The sequence below is a fragment of the Notothenia rossii genome (genome assembly GCF_949606895.1).
Source record: "Notothenia rossii genome assembly, chromosome: 4".
Taxonomy (NCBI): domain Eukaryota; kingdom Metazoa; phylum Chordata; class Actinopteri; order Perciformes; family Nototheniidae; genus Notothenia; species Notothenia rossii.
In genome coordinates this window covers 66941648-66963597 of record NC_136902.1, presented here as the reverse complement: position 1 = coordinate 66963597, position 21950 = coordinate 66941648, and the positions used below count along the sequence as shown (strand labels likewise).

At 41.6% G+C, this 21950-nt stretch overlaps 1 long non-coding RNA gene across 1 annotated transcript; it reads left to right on the top strand.

Moving 5' to 3' along the window:
- The first annotated feature begins 16356 nt into the window (after positions 1 to 16356).
- LOC307036115 lies at positions 16357 to 21115 on the top strand. Its single transcript, XR_013807283.1, has 4 exons — positions 16357 to 16784; positions 18304 to 18498; positions 19862 to 20022; positions 20846 to 21115. It is a non-coding gene; the product is annotated as an uncharacterized lncRNA (long non-coding RNA).
- The last annotated feature ends 835 nt before the right edge of the window (positions 21116 to 21950 follow it).

Genomic DNA, 21950 nt, shown 5'->3' with positions numbered 1-21950 from the left:
TATTTCCGAAAATGAATCGGTCCTAAATTGCTACAGTAGTTGAGTTCTGCAACATTGCCCTTTACCCAGCGTGGGCTGTTTGGTTTTGTCATGCAAACAGCTTTCAAACTGATTACCAGGGCCAAAGTGGACCATTTTCCAGTAAGTAAACATTTGTGAACTGATGACACTAAGTACTGTTCATAAGTTACAACACAAAACTGCTATTGTTCTAATGTAAAGCGTATCTAATTGGTTGATTGTTGTAATTGTTTCTTATTTACAACCATTTCTTATTGTTATAATTTCCCTCTACATGATCTTCAATGCTTTTCAAGTAAAAAGGTTGCATGTTGTGAATTAAACTAAGGAGCTGGAGCTGCCCAGGATTGCAGTGAGGTAAGTTGATGGGATTTAATGTGAAAGGATAAAAAAAAAAATTCTGTTTCATATACAGTATGATGGTAATAACAAAGTATGGGAGCCTACTCTTACCCACATGTATGTCCCCTTTCTTTTTAATAATTATATACGTTCAAACACAAGAAAGTGCAGTTGTTTATATTCTACCAGTTAACCTCAGACCGTAGGTCACAAAGGGTTTGTTTGATCAGCTCTTGCCACACTCAGGTGGAGAGATTCTTCTTGACTGTTTGATCAATTACTAGGTTTGCTGGGAAAGGCTTGCTGACACACTGACTCAACAGTCAAGCCAATGAACTAAAATCACTCTCTAACCGAATTCCCTGACCAATGTTAACCATCAATACATATTTAGTATTCATTGTTAAATCTGTAGCAATTCATACTACATTAGTTTGTGCCCCGTATGAGGCCCAAACAAACCATACGTTTTTATACACACAAACTCTTGATCAAGTAATAATTCAAATGTCAATATCCGGTCAAGGTCCGCTCCGACCACATCACCCCTATCCTCCATGACCTCCACTGGCTCCCCATCAATCACCGCATTGACTTTAAAATATTACTTTTCACTTTCAAAGCCCTCAACAACCTTGCCCCCCCCTACCTCTGTGACCTCATCCAATGACACACCCCCACCCGTCGCCTCAGGTCTGCTGAAGCTAACCTACTGCAGCCCATCAGGACAAAGCTCCGGACCTGGGGTGACAGGGCCTTCGCAGCAGCCTCCCCCAAACTCTGGACCTCCCTCCCCAGCCTCGTCAGATCCGCCAACACTCTCACATCATTCAAACAATCCCTCAAAACTCACCTTTTCACTCTTGCCTTCAACTCCTAATCAACTATCCCCTTGCCCTTATTCCTCCTAGCTTAGCACTTTCTACTTTTGTCGTTATTTTGTTTTACTTGCTTGTAAGCGCTTTGAGCACCAGGATAAGAGCTTTATAAATGTAATGTATTATTATTATTATTATTATTATTATTATTATTATAATAATATGTGTATTTCAGTTGCTAATTAAAAGCACTGACTTTTCGGTATCCTGTTATTGTTAAATAAGTTTATGCTTATTTATGTTACACAGGCACGTGCAGAGGATGTTAGAGGGGAAGTGGCTCAAATGCATACAAGGGAAGATTGGCAATGTTTGTTAATAATTTAATAAAAATATGCCTGGAATAAAAAGAAATTGGTGAAATATTTATATTAAAAAAAAAAGAAAATGACCAAACAACTCAAACACTGTTTCATGACAGTTATTTAAAAATAGATGCAAAGAAATTCAGTTTCTCCCCCTCCCCCTTACTTTGGTGTTCCCAGTCAAATGGCTTTTAAATCATATTTTAAAAAAAATATTTTTTTAGTTATATTTTTCATTAGTTTTACCAAAATAACTTGATTTAACTGTATTTAAAATAAAATTTCCAAAGAAATAAATCCTTCGAATCTGCCTATTCAATTTCTGTTTGAATGTGAATGGTTAAATGAAAGAAGCTCGTCTCTGCGAGTTACTGTGAAGACAGGAGTTGATTGGTGGTCCTGCTGTAAATTCACAGAGGGCACGCTGTAGTAACCGAACGAGAGAGCAATGTCAAATGACAGCACAATTGACCAATCATATCTTCCCTCTAAATGGGTGGGTTTTTATTATCGCAGACTTTAAGACAAGTTCCGCCCGCTGTGAAGAGGGCCTAGGTTAGGGTGACCAGACGTCCCCGTTTTCCGGGGACAGTCCCCGTTTTCCGGGGACAGTCCCCGTTTTCCGGGGACAGTCCCCGTTTGTATTGCCCTGTCCCCGGTTGAAACTGTCCCCGGAAATGTCCCCGTTTTTTAATATATGTCAAAAACACATAGCAACGTGAAATAAAACGTTTAATTTCAGGAAATACTGGGTAAACAGACTGTGGTCAAGCCAGCCCCCACTTCGGAAAACACAGTCAAGCCAGCCCGCACATTGTATTGCGGTGCACGAATATCCTATGCATTACGGTAGAGGCCTGTAAAAACTGCCTTCAAAATAAAAGCGTTTACTCGGTCAATAATAAATATACCTAAAAAACACACCAAACATATTCATATATACTGGATCTTAAATTAAGAAATATTTACTATATAATGTGATCAATAATAATTTAAAACAAACTACATATAACTACCACATTATAACTGAGTGAATGTAAAATGTAAGGATACAGTTATGAAGACATATCTGACATTTCCACTGGGTGACTAATTTCAATTGATGTTGACACCATCTCACAACACCCCTAAAATAACATTACTTTCTGAAGCACAATTTAAAATGTATGCTGTTTAAAATCTCAAATTAGATAGGTCCATCGTATATTTTGATTATTATTTAATGGGAACCGTCCATAATCAAAGAGTCATTCGAAGTCAATCAAATACTTATTTCACTACAGGGTGATCGCAGGACACCCCATCTAGTCACTCAGAGAGAATCTGGACAATCTGATGTACAGTTTCAAAATAATTTCAGTGTCTCATATGAGCTATCGTCCTTCTGTTTGTATCTGTTTGTATCCAACAGTTCAAATGTTCTAATTACATTGAACCAGAATTGTCCCCATTTTTTCTTTAACAGCGAAGAAAATTGATATGTTAATGAGATTTTGACCGCAAAACTCAAAATGTCCCCGGTTTTCATTTTGAAAATCTGGTCACCTTAGCCTAGGTATAAAAGTCACGGCTCGCCACTGTATTTAAGCGCCTTTCAAACTGTAAACAATGAATCAGACTACTGCTCTACATGAAAAACTGCAGTAAATATACAAAGAATACACACTAATCATGAACGTGATGTAATTAACATTTATTAAAAAAATAAAATCTAATCAAAACAGAGAACAAATTCAAAGACCATCAGAACATCAACGAGAATAATCGTGTGTGTTTGTGTATGTATTTGTCTCTGGCAGGTGTGGTTCACGTAGGGGGATGGGCACATAAGAGCGGGAAACATCACCTCCCGGACTCTGCATCCCAAACACTTTGTGTAGGCCCGTTGTTTGTGTTTAGAGTCAACAGAACTATAGTATGTATGCTTGGATGTCTACATGGTCCACACGTCTCCACGTGTCCCCAAACACACGCCACCCCCCAAGGTTTGTCATCTGCAGTATAATTTTCTGAATGGACTCCGGTAAAAAGAGGTGGAAGCTGGACTTGATGTCATCCACACATGATGTTGCATAACGTGTTTATCCTGGCATCATCCTAACAATATTTTCCTCGTTCTTCCTCCTCTGTCCTGTGAGGAGGAATTCCAGAGCAAGTTGCCAAACTTGGACTGTAATGTCACCTCAGGTGCCTGTTCTTCAGTTGCCCCTTCCTCAGGGGCCTCTTCAACGCCATTTGTTGACTGTTCAGTCTCAAAAGAGTCTGGATCAAAATCAGGATCGATATTGTCTTCCATTTCTGAGACATCTTCCTCTATTTCGGGTTCCCTTTTCATCTGGCTCAAAAATGAGGTCAAGAACTTCTCTGGAAGATAACAGCCTAATCGCTCGCCTACTCATTGTGTTCACAGAGTAAAATGAGAGCAAGGCAAAACAAAAATGATATGTGCAGCAACCCCATCTGTGCACCAGTGGAGATCATGTTCCTGGCACAGACAGTGCAGGCCGCCACATATTCTGCCACCTGCTTCCTCATAGCCGGCCACCAGAAAAGTTGCTGGATCATAAATGTTGTGTGCTTCACCCATAGGTTTCACCCATAGACTGTATATATAAATAGACGTAGGGTCCGTGACGTCACCCATAGGATTCTGCAGAGTTGCCGAGAAGCCCTTAGTAGGCGGAGTCGGCCAATAACGGCTCGACAGTGACGTCCGATTTCAACTCCCGAGGCGGGATCTGCTGCCACCAAGCTGAAAGTTCCAGAGCTAGCTGAAGCTACCAAGCTAAGCTAACATGCTCCCCATCTGCACACTGCCGTGGCATTTTATGTTTCTAAGGTAAGCGGACATGAAACTATTCAGCAAAACTATAAATAATAATCTAAGTTATTGAGTTTTTAGCATAATACTTCAGAATCTTAAAATCCCTTAACGTTTGTATGCAATTGTGCTAAATTCAACACTGGAATCAAGCAAATATTAATATGTTTGCATGACATTAGTTATTTATATTTTGATATAACTTAATTATACGCCCGAAAAGGCAACGTGGGCAACACCTCGGCTTCTCCGTCCTGCGGGCCCACCACCTACGGGAAACAGCGATGGGGTCGGGTGCGCTGCCAGAAAGGTGGCAGTGAAAGCAGAGGGTCTCGACGGACCAGACCCGGGCGAAAGAAGCTGGCTTTGTGGACGTGGAACGTCACCTCTCTGGGGGGGAAGGAGTCGGAGCTTGTGCGGGAGGTGGAGCGTTACCAGTTGGATCTGGTTGGGGTCACCTCTACGCACAGCGTCGGCTCTGGAACCTTCATTCTGGATAGGGGTTGGACTCTATTCTTCTCCGGAGTTGCTCAAGGTGTGAGGCGCCGGGCGGGTGTGGGGATACTCACAAGTCCCCGGTTGGGTGCTTCGTTGTTGGAGTTTACCCCATTGGACGAGAGGGTCGCCTCCCTACGCCTGCGGGTTATGGGGGGGAAAACGCTGACTGTTGTGTGTGCTTATGCACCCAACAGCAGTTCAGAGTATACGGCCTTCTTGGAGACCCTGGAAAGAGTCCTGTATGGGGCTCCTGAAGGGGACTCTTTAATCTTGCTGGGAGACTTCAACGCACATGTGGGCAATGATGGAGACACTTGGAGGGGAGTGATTGGGAGGAACGGCCCCCTTGATCTGAACCGGAGTGGTGGTTTGTTACTGGACTTCTGTGCTAGTCATGGATTGGCCATAAGAAACACCATGTTCGAACATGGAGCTGGCGGGGAGCTGTGGTCTCAAGGTCCTCGGTGCCTCAAGGGGCGGTAACCCTCAAACCTCCTGGTGGACACCGATGGTCAGGGAAGCCGTCAGACTGAAGAAGGAGGCCTTCAGAGATTTGTTATCCCGGGGGACTCCCGAGGCAGTTGCAAGGTACCAACAGGCCCGAAGGGCAGCAGCCTCAGCCTTGGCCGAGGCAAAGCAGCAGGTGTGGAAGAAGTTCGGAGAAGACATGGAAAAGGACTTTCGGGCGGCACCAAAGTTGTTCTGGAAAACTGTCCGACACCTCAGGAGGGGGAAGCAGGGAACCATCCAAGCTGTGTACAGTAAGGATGGGACGTTGTTGCCCTCAACTGATGGAGTGTTAGGGCGTTGGAAGGAACACTTTGAGGAACTCCTGAACCCGAAAACTCCGCCCTCTATGTTAGAGGTAGAGCTGGAGTATGACGAGGTATCGACACCAATCTCCCGGGGGGAGCTCACTGAGGTCGTCAAACAACTTCACAGTGGCAAAGCCCCGGGGGTGGATGAGATCCGCCCAGATAATGCTGAAGGCTCTGGGTGTTGAGGGACTGTCATGGTTGACACGTCTCATCAACGTTGCATGGAAGTCGGAAACAGTACCGAAGGAGTGGCAGACCGGGGTGGTGGTTCCCCTTTTTAAAAAGGGAGACCAGAGGGTGTGTGCCAATTACAGAGGCATCACACTACTCAGCCTTCCCGGGAAAGTTTACTCTAAGGTACTCGAAAGGAGGGTCAGATTGAGGAGGAACAATGCGGATTCCGTCCTGGTCGTGGAACGACGGATCAGCTTTTTACTCTCGCAAGGATCCTGGAGGGGGCCTGGGAGTACGCTTATCCAGTCTACATGTGCTTTGTAGACTTGGAGAAGGCGTATGACCGGGTTCCAGGGAGTTACTGTGGGAGGTGCTGCGGGAGTATGGGGTGAGGGGGTCTCTACTCAGGGCCATCCAATCTCTGTACTCCCAAAGCGAGAGCTGTGTCCGGGTACTCGGCAGTAAGTCGGAACCAATTTCCGGTGAGGGTTGGCCTCTGCCAAGGCTCCGCTTTGTCACCAATCCTGTTTGTAATATACATGGATCGGATTTCGAGGCGTAGTCGTGGGGGAGGGGGTCTGCAGTTCGGTGGACTAAGGATTGCACCACTGCTTTTTGCAGATGATGTGGTTCTGATGGCTTTATCGGTCTGCGACCTTCAGCACTCACTGGATCGGTTCGCAACCGAGTGTGAAGCGGCTGGGATGAGGATCAGCACCTCCAAATCTGAGGCCATGGTTCTCAGCAGGAAACCGATGGACTGTCCACTCCAAGTAGGGAATGAATCCTTACCCCAAGTGAAGGAGTTCAAGTATCTCAGGGTCTTGTTCTCGAGTGAGGGAATAATGGAGCGTGAGATGGGTCGGAGAATCGGAGCAGCGGGAGCGGTACTGCGGTCGCTTTATCGCACCGTTGTGACGAAAAGGGAGCTGAGCCAGAAGGCAAAGTTCTCTGTCTACCGGGCCATTTTCGTTCCTACCCTCGCCTATGGTCATGAAGGATGGGTCATGACCGAAAGAACGAGATCGCGGGTACAAGCGGCCGAGATGGGTTTTCTCCGCAGGGTGGCTGGTGTCTCCCTCAGGGATAAGGTGAGAAGTTCGGTCATCCGGGAGGGACTCGCGATCGGACTCGGATGTGTGTGTGTGTGTTGTTAAATATGTTCTTTATTCTCGCGTCCAGGAGAGAAGCTTTAAAATGAGACTAAATGGAGTCTCTGAAAAGATTCAAATGGGATACTTTAATTAAAAAAGGCGTGGTAGTGTTACAGACAGAATATTGTTCCGGCAGAAAACAGCTGTGATCTGGCTCTCCTGAGCAAGAAGAGAAGCACGAATCCCCCGTTCGGTGCCGTTATATATCCTCTGCTGGCTCCTCCCCGCCAGCCGGCTCGCCTCGCCTCTAATGTCCGTTGTTGCATTTAAACAGAGGATTGGTACTTTTCACCTTTAACATATGCTTAACACGCCTTTTCTCCTCATATTCTCTTCCATCACTTTTCATGTAACACATTCTAAACGCTGTAATCAATACTCTAGAACATACAGAAAATGCTTCACGGCTGGTTTGGTTTCCGGTCATTCCGGATGTTGTCACATGCTACTCTCGTCTGTAAACAATAGTGTATTCAAATAAACTGTACTTTCATTTAATATTCAGCATGGTAGTATCTCGACATCTATAGTTGTAGTGTTAAATCAGTAGGCTTCGGTCTGCACCACTCCATATCATTTCGCTACTCAATTCACCTCTTTAGGAAATCGTATATTAGCCACATGCTAAATGCTAACCGTAGATGAAGGATTTTCAGAATAAAAGCTTAACTGCTTGTGCACAAGAATTTCTGTTTTTTCAGTATAAAAGAGCGTTTAAACTGACGGTATGTTTAAGCTACATTATACCATCAAAACATTGATTTTAATTTCTAACAGTCCCTCCTTACACACCTAAAAGGTGTGTATAATACTGAAATTAATGAGTTCTTCATCTGAACTTCGCATAGTACATATCTCATATTAACAAACATGCAATCAAAATGGAATGGTTCAATAGGCTTAACTTTACAAAAATACAAAATAAATTATTTGCCTGTGCTCAAACATAAAAGTATTCCCTTGTGTATAACTTCTAGTGTTTGCATTCAATATCATTCTTCAAAATAGCAGCAATGGCTTGGTATCAGAACATTTCTTCCTCCCTCCTTTCACAGAAACCGTTCTCATACCACGCTCAGTGTTAAGGCACTTGTTTTTACAAAGTGAAAAGAAACAAACCATTTTAGAATAGCAATGATTTATACAACATGAAATCTACCATATTAGAATAGTATAAAATAATAAAGTCAAATAAAATGGACTATCTTAGAATCGTGTAAAATTAATTGGAATAATAAAAATATACTATCTTGGAATAGTATGAAGTAAATTGAAATGGATTCACTCCATTTTAATTTTGCTCACTTCTTCACATGATTTCATCATTTAAAGAATCACATCGGCTGGACATTCATTGAACAATCTCATCTCCGAACATCCATATAATTTAAACTAACTCATCATTGTCATCCACATCTGTATACGGGGTGGGTCGTCTTGTTCTGCTAGCATTTGTAACTGTCTCCTCATGAGAAAATTACCCTCCCTCCTTTCATACCATTTAAGGTATGAAAGTAATATGTTCTCTAGAAGGGGCCGTTGTACGTTGTACTCTGGGGTACGGCATTCTAGACAGTCATTTCTGGGAGAAGATTTTGGTCAGTTACAACAGTTGTAGAATTTCATCACTTAAAAGTTCTACTCAGTACCTTTGGGTGGTCTGTTCTAATGCAGTGATAAAGTCCCTGAAATGGTGTGAAAACTCGTGGAATATCAATAACTCATTATACTAATTTATTTTCAATTCTGGTCTACTTAAATAGCTATGCTAACCCCTTTTACAGTGTGTGGAACCTTGGGTGCCCGAGCATGTGATAATTACATCCTCCTTTAACAAGGATTTTAAAAACAGAAGTCATTTCATTAATGGTTTGTAGTTTAATTCAGGAATTTACACTTATGGCAGATATGTTTCTCCTTTAAATAACATCTCTAAATGTCAAGTCATCACTGATTGAATGGTGTCTTTTAAAACTCATACTCTGGTGCCGTGCGCTCCCTGTGAAGCTGCAAGTAAGATTTAAAACATCTGCAGGGTGGGTTGAGCGACCCCTTCTTCCTGAACGATATTTGTTGTAACAAATATGCACAATCACAATGAGTGATCCAAGGCCCCCCATGTATTACTCCCAATTATATTAGTTTTTTTAAATTAAAATGTGCAATCTCTCTTTGCCCAGTGTCTTTTTAAAACTCTACATCTTGGACGAGAAACAAATGTTATTTCCACCTTAATCTTCCCTCCTGAGGTAATAACCATGCTATAATGGAAAAATCAATACTCTAGATTGGAATACTATCTTTGGCTTGGTACTAGCTCTACCTTTAACATTTTCCATACAAATAAAGGCGTGTCTGCTTTTATAGAGTGGTTACTAAAACCATCCCTTTAAACTGTAGGTCTATACTGTAACAAGTTAAATCTCCCCCAAATTCAAACATGAATAAAAATCTCTTAAAGAATAATTTGTTCATATGATGAAAAGATTGAATAATATGTTCTACCCTCAGTGTGTTTTTAGGGTTATCTAATAGTTTCCTCTTTTTTTCTTTATAAATTCACCAATTGATTAATTCATGGCTAATAAATATTTTTCTTTACGTATTTCTCGTTGGTGAATAAGTGTGTTTATGTGTAAACTCACTCACTCCCGTTTTCCTTCTCTCCCCCTCTGGTTGTCAAGCCACGACCCCCTCACGTTCTGCCGGACCATGCCAACTCCTCCGTCCTTTCTTCTCCTCCGTCCACCTTCTCCTCAGTCCATCTGCTCTTGGATCCTTCCGCTGTAAATCTTTTCAGTGTCCCATCTGCTTTGCATTTCATCTCCTCCTTTACAGTCTCTACTGGTTGCATGGAGAGCGTATTCCGCTCTCATGTCCCACACTCTGCTCTTGTGCCCAAATCTTGTGGCTCAGCTTGGAACTTCATGTCCTGTGGGGGACCGATGAGAGTGTGCCTTTTTATGTCACCTGGTTTTGGTTCTTGGTGCCTCAGGTGGAGATAGTTCTGGATGCAGTGTTGGAGTTGTTGGTTCAGCTCTGGTTCTCTGTCTGTTCGATGGAGGAGGAGGAGTCTTCCGTGGTGAGGTCTTTTGTCTGCTTGGACGATGGGGTCGTAGCGTTCTGACAGGCGGATAGATAGAGAGAGAGAGAGAGATCTCGTGACGCATTATCTATAGTTAATTCTAACACACTTGAGGTAAAATAAATGATTTAATCCAACCTTTTCCACTCTATTTTCCTAATCTTACTATCCATCTTAGTTGTTAAATGTCATCTAAACATAATTCATGTCTACTAATAATTTTACCATATCCCTAAACATTGCTTTCACCCACTGTAACATGTTTATTCCAATTAACTCTTTCAGGAAACCATTTTCTTCTATAAATTTAAATACCTACATGTTTCAAGCACCACATATTTCACACACTATAAAAGAACGTCTCCATATTTTCTCCATCACTTTAAATCTCACTGTTATTTAGAACCGGAGTAACTTTTGTGACTGGACATATCTGCAATGTCGCCACTATCTGCTGGGGAATCTTGTTCATAGAGTTTGTACATACAAAGCTGTACTTGTGGGTTAGTAGCCTGTGTCTAACAATCATTTTCAATAATTGTGCTCAGGTCACCGATCGGTTGTTCATAGCTTAACAGGGGGTGTTTCTGGTACGGACTAAAACATGGATCCAGTATATTTAGAGATTCCCCTAATCTGTAAATCCCCATCACTTACATATCCCGATCACTTAACCCCATCTCATCATTTGATACAAGATCTGCATATAGGGGGGGTGAATCATCTTGATTATAACCGCCTCACCTTTGGGAACGAGTATTTCTAACTCCTCCTCTTGTTGCTCAGCGGATCTTTTGGCTCTGGGGATAAGTGAAAGTCTCTGAAACACAGCTGGAGTCTTGTTAGTGATGTGGGCATTCTTTATGAGTGAACTAATGGTTCCATGTTTTACTTGATATTGTACTCCCCTTCCAACCAGAAAGGTGCCAAGTGTAATGAGCACAATCGACAATGCTATTCTAACTCTTATCCCTAGGGGACCCCACAATTGGTTTGGCTTTGTTCTTGTCATCATCTCTATTTTATCCCTGGTTGTGTCCGTTACAGAATTTAAATAATGAGTACAAAAATAACATATACAAAAAATGTGACTCTTTTTACAGATGTAAAACAAAAAATAGGTTTTCACATTAATGTACAATCTATAAAAATCTATAGACAATTTGTCTTTTGAGCTGTTTCTATCTTTATCTTATTTCTATTTATTGTTTTGTTCCAGCTCTGCCAAATCAGTCCTAACTCCCAATAATGTTCTGGAAGTTGCCAGTGAAGGGTGACAATGTGTGAGGTGGTGTCAATTTGCTCCTTTTTCTTTACCTTTAACCGGAGCGCGTGTGAAGTTTGTTACAACTTTTCACGCTCCCGTCCACCGGGGATGAGCCCACTGTCTTTTGTGAACTTTCACCCTCACCCAATCACCTGGCCGAACAGGAGTCTCTTCTGGTGTCTCGTCTGGTATCTCTGTAGTTTTCTTAGCCTGCTGTGTAGACAAAACTTGCATAATATTACTCAGAGTTCTGACATATTCATCCACTTCTATTTGTCTAATATCTAAAACTGGACCACTCCCTCCTTGGAGAAGGCCCAGCTTTGGCATACCTCTTGTTGTTATGAGACCTATTTTGTTATGAGACCTATTGTTAACTACATGTTATTATTTATTAACTACGTCACTGAAATCAACATATCTGTATAATCATGACACTCCCTCCTTTGAGCATAAAATGCTCAATTAATATTGCAATGATTACCGTATTATGAACAGGACATGTAAAACCCATAACGTTGCATTAAATAAATATAAATTCTCCGTGTACCCACAAGGCGTACAAAAATATCATATGATGTATGGCTTTCTGATGGCATAAATGCATATTCACAAAACGTTTTCCATTAGCACTTCTAATAGTTTACTTGTTTCAATAATGGCTTTTGTCATGGTATTATGCATCATCGTTGCTGCGAAAAACAATACCCCTGGTGTTACTAATGCGTCTCAATAATTCTAGGATTAGAGGATTGGTTGAACACTGCTGAACTAACATATGATAAAATAATATTTCTCCAAACTGGAGGGAAAATATGAACTATTCTCACAGAGGCTGACCTGCATGAAGGGCTGGTGCCCCTCACTCAAATGAGATATTGCCTTACACTATAAATCAGTAAAGTTACTCAAGAATAAATAAATAAAGACTGATTCTTGAAACTGTTGTAAAAACCCTACAACTTCTTCATCCAAGCTCTCAATCAGTGTTATGTTATTTAATCTGCAGCTCACGCCTTAAAACAGATACTTCAGACCGATTATAAAATTGTGTTTATGAGAAAAATGTAATCTGACTCCATAAATCAAATAATTGTTTGATTAAAAACTGCACTTCTGGCTAACAATAAATGAAGTTCCCCTTTAAACACAGCCCCGGTCTTCTGACGGGGTCCATCTATGTACTGGCTGGAAAATGTTGGGCCAGTCTCCGTCGCTCCGTCACTGTTCTCCCGCTAACAGTCACTCTCTAGTTCAGCTGGGTTCTTGTTGACTTCTTCACTGGTTTGAGACAAGCAACCCTATCGGACACCTCCCTTTGTAGCCAGAATTCACCACCACAGAATCGAGTTTCTGTTTTCAGGTCTGGACAGCTTCACGTCAGGTGTATCGCCGCCCCTTGCATATTTTGGGTGGAAGCCCGTCTTCTTGACCTCACTAGTTGTGTGGACACAATAGTTTTCTGTGTGGGGGAACAACATCACTCGTAATGTATTTTCCTTCTCATAATTACAAAAATAGTCTGCTAAATGTTCTACTCTGCTACTTCTAATCTGTGGATGCTCTGTGTAAATGCAATATTCTACTCACTATCTTTTAAATAACATTCAACCTCTCCCTCCTGTGGTGACATATGTGGCTCTATGTAGCTGGATTTCCAAATACTCTAGTGCTGAAGATGCATCACCTGATGGTCTGGTCCTCTAAGCTTCCTCATTGTTGTGGTTGATACCAGGCTGTCTGCGGCATTTGGTTCATGTTTGGAAATTTGTACGTCTTTGACATCTCTGGGTTGCTTGGTATTTCATATCATGGTAAATGAGATGTTGTCTCCATTCTTCAATGGGTATAGCGTCTAATGCCACCACATCTCCCAGGCTTGCCTGCACTGATTGGGGAAGGGCGTTAATGACCACGTTCTTCCACAGCATTACGACAGACGGTGAAACGTCATGTCGTTCTCCAGTGGAGTCCTCCCACACTCCTTCACATCTCTTCAGGAAGGCATACATGTCTTCCCCCGGTTCTTTTCTCAGGCTGTTGAGGGCATGTAAACTCTGTGTTGTTGGGTAGATGTGACGAATAGCAGCCCAATAATTCGACCTGATGTAGTTGAATGGAGTGTCATCTGGGTCATTTGTGCAATTGGCCTCGGAATCTATTGCTCTCACTTCAAGTCGTCTTTCAATCCGTCCGAGCAGGGCCCTCATGTCTCCCAAGCACAGGTGGTCCTGGGCTGTGTATCTCTTCAGATCATTCACCCACTTCTGACCTCCTTTCGTGAGTGGAGGTAGCTTTGACACTAATGCTTCCATGTCCCTGTGAGTCCATGATTTGTATTGAAATCCTCCTCTTCCAGCCGCTTTCAATGGCATGGAGGTATATGCACCGGTTCTTCGTTCTTCTTGTTCTCTCCGTTGTCTATCTGCAACAATGTCATTATGGGCTTCAACTGACTTTCGTCTCTCTTCAATAATGTCATTATGGGCTTCAACTGCCTTTCGTCTGTCTTCCATTCCTCTGTTGAGTTCCTTTTTCATTATTCTGCCGAGTTCTTCCACATGTAAGCTGTTTGTCAATCCTTGGCTGGCATCTTCCAGATGGAATACCAGACTTGCAACCATAGCTTTTCTTTTTTCAGCTCTGTTCATAGCAATGTTTACAGGTCTATACCAAGAGGGTTGTCCGGCTTTGATCCATGCGTTTTCCTGTTGTAGATATTCAGCATTCTCATGTTCAACTACAGCTTTTCTATGGGCTTCCGTTGGTCCAGGTTGATCATCTGCTGGAATCAATCCTCTCGTTTGCCACTGTTCTAACAGTTTCTCCATTTGGTTCCATGTCCTCTGTCTTTTACTTGAAACTGTTAAAGCATCGGATCTGATTTTTACCCTTTCCTTGATATCTGCAGTTGAGCCTGGCTCTAGTCTCAACTTAGTTTGTTTTGGTGACATGTTCTCTAATTATTTATGAACTTATCAAAGATGAAGCACTAATCTTCTGACTAGCACCTTCGTTGCTGTTCGTCCGAACTTTAACTTTTTTTTTTTTTTTTTTTCTTGCTCAAGGTTTTATTATTTTTATAGATTTTTTTTTTTTTTTAAGTTTAAGGTAAAATATTAATAAAGTTAATTAATATATAAAAAATATGCAAAATTAAAATATTAAATGTTAAAATAAAGTTGTACCGTGTATGGTTTTGACTTTGAAATATGAATTTGGTTCAAATTCACAATGTTAAGGTGTTTGCGCTATTTGGGTAATAATTCTGTACTACCACCAGAGTGCGCTATTTTAAATTCCAGCTTAATCCACTAGGGAATAGCTGTTTCAAAACTGACTCGTTTTTAACAAGGAGAAACTTAGTTTCCTCAAAAATATCTTTAAAATAGGAATTTACACTATGGTTAAACAACACAGCACATAACCGCCAAAACACATTTGCAAAGAAGAATATTCACAAAACCGCCAATACACATTTACCAGCAGAAGTACTTCCAATAGTTCTAACTCTAACAAGAAGTATGATGTTCTTTAGAAGATGGAATGCCTAGCCTCAGTGTGTTAAAGCAAACAGAGTACTTCAATTAGCATTTCATGAAATGGTGACTGCCGTGTGGCTCACCGTGAACATGAGGTCAAGACAAGATGGCAACTGGTTTTCCAACCTTTGACCTGAAGAACAAAGGGATTTGAGAAAACACCTGGAGTTGAAATTGGTGAGGTGATATTTTGTCTAGTAAATTCAACACACAACACTGTAGTTTAAAATAACATTTCTATTTAGTTTACAATGATAAATGGGCCTCATACCCTTACGTCATAGCCCTCTACCCATGTACGTAAATGTTTTGACTTTAAGAGCCAGTATGGTCATCTCTTCTGTTTAAACACGCTATTTATGGGACAAATAGGACGCTATCCAAACACAATCAGAAGAATATCGTCTATCTAACGCACGAATGTCGCACTTCCTGCCGTAATCCACAACGCAATGTCTTGAAAAACAGAAATAGAGTAACCACTGAAAGCTTCAAACTCCTCAGGCCTTTTCCTTGAAAAAGGACTTTTTTAAAACAGCCTCACACTGTTGTTACACAAAACACTCACTCCAATAACCTTAGCTTCAAACTTTGGCTGTGTCTTTGCCTCAAGCAGTCCCGACTGCTTAATGGCCTAAAACCATTCACGTAAAACGTAAAACGCAACAAAAGACACATATAGTGATTGGCCTCTAGCCGACATGTAATAACAGACAAACGAATAGCATGCAGGGTTAAATAGAAAAAAAGAAATTGAACTCACCCTGCCTGTAACAAAGCAACGCCACGTGGTATGATACCAATGTTTATCAATTTAGGCTTGTTTTAACTTAAATTGCACAGCTATTTTCAGGATCCGCTGGCCGCCGTCAAACACACAGAACTAACATTGTCCTACATTAACTATTGAAGAATTCGATATAACAGGTTTCTCCTTACCTAGTTGATTTGAGCTCTCTGTGTGTTGAACGGATGCCAGCGGGTCCAGCAAGCAGCCTGCTGTAGTCTCTCCCGGTTTTGCGAGATCCCGGCTAGCTCGCCAATTGTTAAATATGTTCTTTATTCTCGCGTCCAGGAGAGAAGCTTTAAAATGAGACTAAATGGAGTCTCTGAAAAGATTCAAATGGGATACTTTAATTAAAAAAGGCGCGGTAGTGTTACAGACAGAATATTGTTCCGGCAGAAAACAGCTGTGATCTGGCTCTCCTGAGCAAGAAGAGAAGAGACCGGATCTCTCCTCCGGCGCTGTTATATATCCTCTGCTGGCTCCTCCCCGCCAGCCGGCTCACCTCGTCTCCAATGTCCGTTATTGCATTTAAACAGAGGATAGGTTCTTTTCACATTCAATATATGCTTAACACGCCGTTTCTCCTCATATTCTCTTTCATCACTTTTCATTTAACACATTCTAAACGCTGTAATCAATACTCTAAACACAACAAGTCCTCCAACTAATACGACCAAATAGGTCGATTGTTTTCCTCGTTTTCCGACCCATTAATACGACCCAGAGCAGCGTTTTCAATCAACGGGTGCGTCAGCCTGTATACCTTTACGACCCACGGGCGCGTTTTAAATCAACGGGAGGCGGCGTAATGACGTACAACGTCCTCGACAACTTCTGTTAACAACCATCGTTTTTCAGACACGTACACTCTTCAAAAATCACGGCTTTCTGTCGTAGAACAAAACGTGATCCGCCTCTTAAATTTGTGTCGACCACAGACCTTATTTCGAGCTATTTTCCCAAATCCTATGGAGAAATCTCATTGGTTCTGACGCGAGGGAACCGGAAGTGGTCAAATGCTAACTCACCGGGGTTTTGGACTCGTCACTGCATCAGACAACATCCATTTATTTCCCAGACAAGCTAATAAACGTGAGTAGTCAGATATCAAAAGTATATTCATTTTGGGATATGTATTATGTTGTTTTATTTTGTCGTCTAGTACAGTGACTAAGATTACTATGTTTACCTAGGAATAATGATAGCAAAGCTAAATTAGCCAAAAGTAGAATCAGCTAACGTTAACGTGAGCATGGAAGTTATGTGATCCATCGGTTCATGCGGTTGATCCAAATGTTATCAAACGTCACATTCTTTATAACTATATTAAATACTATTTATCTATTAAGTGAAGAGTGACCAGGGGTGTAATACTGCCGGAACACCGCTCCGGCACCTAAAACGGGGATGGTTGTTAGCATCTGGTGCTAGCTAGCTATGATAACGGATAGGCTAAGAGGCTAATGTACCTAATGTAATGTTTACACAGTTAACTTTAGTCTAAGTTATCTCAGTGGGTCTGAAACAGTTTGGTCACCATATGGAAATACATATTTCCAAGGCACACTTTTATATTATTGTAATGTTCCACAATAGGAGTCGGAAATTCAAGTTCTTAGGTTCAATAGCTCCTTTGGTAGTATACAAATACAGGTTCATAGGTCACAGGTTGCAGGTCGCAGGTTCAACGTCACACAGCACCCTAAAAAAAATCGAATGAATCTAAAACATCGATGAAATCATTACAATTCATACTATTGGACATACAACAAATGCATAAAAAAACAAAACAGTAAATAGTTAAATATGCACAAAGATACATTTAAAAAAAGTATTATTCTTATCATTTTTTTTATTATTGAAATGTATACAGTTAAGTTTCATATGGGTGTTGACAGATGTATCCATAGATTTAGTTAATTTTGCCCTCAAGTGCACAAGATTGATGCATTTAACTTCACGGGGGCCTCCGGACCCCCCTAGAGGACATGAGGTCCACCCCCACTTAAAACATATTCACATGGATAGGATACTAAATACATGTGCACACTTTTTATATAGTAACCTTTGTACCTCAGCAGGAGGGAGTTAGTTTATAAAGGTCCTTCACTGATCACTTAACTATCACGCAGCTGTGTGCAGCATTTACTGTAAGAATCACACATTTATTCAATAATGCAGACTTAATAAATGACCATTCTTTGTTGATTCTGGCTGGAGTGTTAATTGACAGTAGTTACATAAGCTTCAAAACAAGCCACAACTGCGCGTGCACACGTGCAGAACTTATAGAATTAGCAATACACCCCTGCTAATGATGATTTTAGTATTATTTTCTGTGATGATGGAGCATCAACTTTTGGATCAACCAGATATTTACAGATTAGGGTTGTCCATAACAGTCAATTTAAACATGTGACTGACTCTGTATAACATTGTTTTCCTTACTCTTGTGATTTTTGTTCATCCTATCTAAAAGATAAAAAAACATGAGTTCATTGTTTTAACAAGATTTTTCACGATATAATAAAATACATGAATCCTGTAAACATTTGTAGTATAGTATTCTTATTTTTGGTATTCCCTGACATTATCTGTGTTTCTGTTACAGATGCCTACTCAAAAAGTGTGCCAGACATGCAGGCAAAGCATAGGAGTAGCAAGTAAAAAATGCAAACAATGTGGTGCCATCCAACCCTACAAAGAGAAACTCTCCAAGCAAAAAGAAAAGGTTGCACAGGAGTGGAAGGCCACGCAACAGAAAAACCACAGTGTCAACAAAGTGTATGACTCGACACATTTACTGGTAAGCTTTTTTCTCTTGCAGATGTCAGTTATCATAAAAAAGTGTGTAAATAATCCCTGATCTTAATCTTTTTATACAAATTGTAAAATTACTGAATTGATTTATACTTTCCAACAGTCGCCCTCATTTACTTTTTAAAAATAATCCTAATTTCTTAAGTAAGTTTATGTGAGAAGTACAGACTAGTGCACGATTACTGCACTTCATGTAATGTGTTAAGCAAAATTGTTGTCACCGTTGTATTTAAAGCTGTAAAGGCATAACACATTTTTTCGAACTGATGTTAGATAGTGTTTGTACTTGCAAGCACCCAGTTTTAGTAAAACATTATTTCTTAACCAGAAGTAACATAGTTCAGGCCAGTGGTAATTCCTAGAATCAGAGCTTCAATGTACATGTTTTTCTAATTATATCTTACAAAAAAACCTGCATTTTGGTGTTTTATATTTTATTTTGGAACTTCATGGTATGGAAAACACATAATTATGTGACTATGGTTTCCAAAAGTAAAATAAATGAAATATCATATACATTTTTGAATAAATGGTAAAACCAAGAATGTCACAGAATCAAAACCAGCCCATATTAATATAGTGCTTGAAAGACAATCAAGACCTGGAAAGAGTTAGTATTAATAAAGAGGCCCTTAAAAGCACTTTCATTAAGCTTACCAGAGTCTCTGACTTTGAGCCGTGTTCGAACAGTCATTTAAAAATTCCCCTGTAACACCAGCTTTACATCTGAAGTGCTGTTAATGCGGAACTTTGAACCTGAAATGATATAGGTTATAGCTTGCTGACATGTTTCAAAGCTAAATGTAGCTTATTCAGATATCTGAATGTGAGAATTAAATGGACAAATATTAGGCATGCCAGAAACTGACCATGATCAAAATCGGACAGCCCTGGCGAATATTAATTGATTATTCGCCGCCGAATTGAAACTAAGCCAGGAAAAAAAAGAAATACATAAATAATAATAAAAATATATATAAATAAAATCGAATTCTAAAAATAATTTTCGATTATGGAGACTGTAACGAATATTCGAAAAATAGAATAATCGCTGGCATCCCTAACCCATATAAAAATAACTATGCCCATGTAAAAAAACCTCAAAGTGAACCCGAGCTCGATAAACTTCTTTTTTTTTTACAGTTCTTTTTTAGGGGCTCCCCTAAAAGGGGTCTAAAATCACACCTGGTTAATTGTGGGGTGCCTTCCTCAATGTGCACACGTATCACATCAGTGCATTTTTCACTTATGCAAAATAAATGGAGTTATAATGGCTTTAGGTGTGTGATGATGTTTAGAGCTGTTGTGTACATAATATTTCTTGTTTTTTTGTGTCCATTGTGTTCCAGCTTCACAAATGGAAAATGTTAGATCGGCGTCCCATCCTCCTTCTTGCCAAGAGAGGCACAAATGGTTTTTGCCGATTGCATCTGTCCATGGCAAATCGAGACAGAAGATGGTAACAATGCACTTGTTACCATAAAGAGGATTTACGAAAGCCTTATTAATGGTAAAGTATACAAATCTGCATGCTATATTTCAGCAATTTATCTGTTAACATGTTTTATAAATTAGTTGCTCAGTTATCTGGTTTTAAATGTAAAAAAATGTGAATCACTGTTTACCAAGTAGTACAAATATGTCGTTATGTCTTGTTTTGTCAGTTAAAGGGCCCATGTCATGCTTTTCTGGTTATTACCCGTCCCCTTGTGTGTTATGAAGCTTTTCCTGCATGTAAACGGTCTGCAGAGTCACAAACCCTCAAAGTACACCCTGTAGCGAGTAAAACTCTAACACAGAAAATACCTGTCTATGCTGCTCTTTTTCAATTTTTTTCTTCCTGAGTATAGTGACGTAACGGGCATAGTGACGTACCGGCTCACACACACACACTCACTCAGCCTTATCTTTTCTCAGCCGAGGCTCCGCGGATCTCCTCACGCACACACGCACACACACTCACAGCCTGGCTGTGAGTGTGTGTGTGTGTGTGCGCTCAGGCTGAGTTCCTCGCTGTCTCGCAGACCCCACACAGCAACCAGGAAACAACACCAGTAATCCAGCTCACACTGTCTGCTCCTCGAGCCTCAAAGGGCGGAGCAGCGAGCCCCCCAACGTCCCGCCAACACGGCACCCAGACCCCACGCAGCATTCTCATCTGTTTGTCCTTACTGGTGTCATTTCCTGGTTGCTAACAAACGCCATTGTAACACAGAATCACTGATGTTCCGCTGTTTCATTTTTAGCTGTAATTACTCAGATTATAAATGTATATGGCGGATTATACTTGGTCATTTACTCACCATGCGTCTACTTTTTTTTCTTCTCAATAGTGACTTTGGCAGTTGAACCTGAGGGCCCTTGTACCACACAGGCAGAAATGGCCGCAGACCCAGGATCAGACTTGTCTGTACCTCTTACCACCGAGACTGACACTGAGTTCACTCTCTTCCTCACTCCTGTGTCCTCCGGCCTGACTCCTGCTCTCTCCTCCGGGCTGACTCCTGCTCTCTCCTCCGGGCTGACTCCTGCTCTCTCCTCCGGGCTGACTCCTGCTCTCTCCTCCGGCCTGACTCCTGCTCTCTCCTCCGGCCTGACTCCTGCTCTCTCCTCCGGGCTGACTCCTGCTCTCTCCTCCGGCCTGACTCCTGCTCTCTCCTCCGGCCTGACTCCTGCTCTCTCCTCCGGGCTGACTCCTGCTCTCTCCTCCGGCCTGACTCCTGCTCTCTCCTCCGGCCTGACTCCTGCTCTCTCCTCCGGGCTGACTCCTGCTCTCTCCTCCGGGCTGACTCCTGCTCTCTCCTCCGGGCTGACTCCTGCTCTCTCCTCCGGCCTGACTCCTGCTCTCTCCTCCGGGCTGACTCCTGCTCTCTCCTCTGGCCTGACTCCTGCTCTCTCCTCCGGGCTGACTCCTGCTCTCTCCTCCGGCCTGACTCCTGCTCTCTCCTCCGGGCTGACTCCTGCTCTCTCCTCCGGCCTGACTCCTGCTCTCTCCTCCGGGCTGACTCCTGCTCTCTCCTCCGGCCTGACTCCTGCTCTCTCCTCCGGGCTGACTCCTGCTCTCTCCTCCGGCCTGACTCCTGCCCTCTCCTCCGGGCTGACTCCTGCTCTCTCCTCCGGGCTGACTCCTGCTCTCTCCTCCGGGCTGACTCCTGCTCTCTCCTCAGTGTCTTCCTCACAGAAAAGAAGACCAACGAGGAATAAAGTGGCAATTAATGGTATGTGCGGGTTAATTAGTAATTATCTTATTTACATCGACTGAAACTGTGTTTGATTTTGCACATTGAATTAGTTAAAGAGAGAGAAAACAATCATCGGTACAATTAGAATACACCACCTTTTGTTTTGTTTAAGACTTTGCAGTATCAAAAGTCTCAGTGCCATTTTGAACAGTTTAATTGAGCACAATGTGATGTTAGGCAATGTTTAGGAGGTTAT